This window comes from Neovison vison, chromosome X (assembly GCF_020171115.1).
Source record: "Neovison vison isolate M4711 chromosome X, ASM_NN_V1, whole genome shotgun sequence".
NCBI lineage: Eukaryota > Metazoa > Chordata > Mammalia > Carnivora > Mustelidae > Neogale > Neogale vison.
In genome coordinates, this window is record NC_058105.1 from 106,320,656 (window position 1) to 106,322,902 (window position 2,247).

General features: G+C 49.1%; 1 pseudogene; it reads right to left on the minus strand.

Moving 5' to 3' along the window:
- Positions 1-364: 364 nt before the first annotated feature.
- LOC122896686 lies at positions 365-1,232 on the minus strand (annotated as a pseudogene).
- Between the last annotated feature and the right edge of the window lie 1,015 nt (positions 1,233-2,247).

The window sequence follows — 2,247 nt, forward strand, 5'->3', positions numbered from 1 at the left end:
AGGGTTCCTTTTATAAAATACTAAGATTCTTATTTTTCAACTTGAAGAAATGTTTCTCCAAGAAATGTATGACCCATGTCATTCATCAACTTGGATTCTGAAGTTAAATAAACCTTTAATTGAAAGTCATTTAAAATAGGAAGAAAAGATACAACTTCAATTTATATGTTGTATAGGAACACAAGTATGTTACACATTGTGTTTCTATGAACCCCACCTGGGCCCTCCACTAGTTAGCCAACTGACTGCCTTGGTTAATGACAAAGCAAAGAATCTTCTTCAGCCCTCTCTAGGGAGGAGAAGAGTGGCTGGACTGGGTAGGTGGCCTGGGTATGTGCAGAGGCGTAGAGGTCACAGCTCTGCCTCAGGCTCTCTCCTCATCTCGCAGAACCTCTTCATAGTGGTGCGGGAAAGCCACGGCGTTAGCAAAAACTCCAGGACTCTCATCTTGCTGGTCTCGGTGTGGTCTCTCAGGCCCCACAGGAACTCGCAGTGTGGAGGATCACTGTTGGTCACCTGCTGGTTCTCCAGGTATGTTTCTTGCTCCAAATCTGCTGGGATGAGTTTCCTGGGCTCTCCAAAGATTAACTGCCTCATCTCCACACAGATTCCCAAACACATTTAGGAACTCCCAGACATACGCCTCAGAGATGCGGTTGCCATTCAAGAAGATCACACCCAGGAGAGGCATGAGAAGCCCATTCCTAGGAAAGCCCCAGGCTCTGCTCACGCTGCCATCAGTGGTGAGGTCTAGGCTGCTGACCAGGGTAGTGGAGTGACGGCCGGCCTTGACTTCCCTTATTTCTAGGCCAAAGACCAGCTCCATGTGCTCAGAGATCCTCCTGAGGATCTCAGGCAAGTGCTCCCTGTACCTTTTGTACACCCGTCAGCAGTGCTGCCTGCATAACGACCCCCTCACTGCCCGCTTCTCCAGCAACAAGTGCGCCGACATGCTCATCGCCCTGGTTAGGGCACGTTTTGGTGAGCTCTCAGTGGGGGTTGGGGCTTCAGAGCAACTTGCACTTTCTCATTCTGACACCTTGTTCAGACCCCACGCATGAAATAGCTACAGAAGTAGTGATAGTGAGTGGCACCCTCTGAGGCTCTTAGCAATGCCAGCAATAAGGCAATCTGACGGAGCAGTCTCAGAACAGAGGAGGGGAGGGGGGCACTCTGCTGCAGTGCCCTAAGCCCCCTCGAGATCCTGGGTCTTACCTCAGGCCTAGTGGCATTTCTTGTGTTGTTGAGTTTACTCTTCAGATACTGAGGAATGATGACTCCATGGTCGTGAACTGCAAGCTGGACAGTGGGTAATAAGGGTGCCTGGAGGAGGGACGATGGATGGTGTGTAAACCTACAGCAGGAACATTCCACCTTGGCTTTAACCTCTGCAGGTTTTCTTGAGGATAATCCCTAGGAACCTGCAAGGCCCTTGTTCTCCCAGTCAGCCTGCTCTGCACAGCAGGGAGGCTGCTTCCCTTTCTCTCTTCCACTTCCCCTGCTTGTGTTCTCTCTCTCTCTCTCTCTCTCTCTGTCAAATAAATAGATAAAATCTTTTAAAAAGTTATTGTGATAATTTGGAAGGTAAACATAGAGGACCCCTTGCCACATTAGAAAACACGTGGCCTCACTGCTAGCCATGCGTCATACTAGTCAGTAAAAGCAGGGCTGGCGGGCTGTAGCCTAAGGCTCACTCCGACTCCAGTAGCTTCTCAGAGCAGGCTGGTGGGGCTCGATCCCAGGACCCTGAGGTCATGACCCGAGCAGAATGCAGATGCTTAATGGCTGAGCCACCCAGATGCCCCCATAATAACTTTTGACAAGGCTTCGGACCCTTTGTCTCTGCTATGCTAAAACTGATACCATAAGGCTCCCTGGGACCCATGAGAAAGAAGTGAGTAAGGCACCTTAGCCCACCACCATTACCAGGAGGAATTCAGTGCTTATAGGTCTGTGGGGAGCTCTCTGTATCAGGCTTGCTAAGTCCTAAGTATCCAGTCAGGGTCCTCATTTGGACACTACACAGGGTTATGATGCCCACCCCACCTTCTGCTGACTGGTAGCTAGATCCTCAGACCAAGAATCTCACCTCTTCTAGATGTGATATAAAAAGTGATGGGGATCCATGAAAGAAATACTTGATAAGCTAGACGTCATTAGAATTAAAGCTTCTGCCCTGCAAAAAATCGTCAAAAGAATAAGAAGGTAAGTCACAGACTGGGAGAAAATGTTTGCAAAGGATGTATC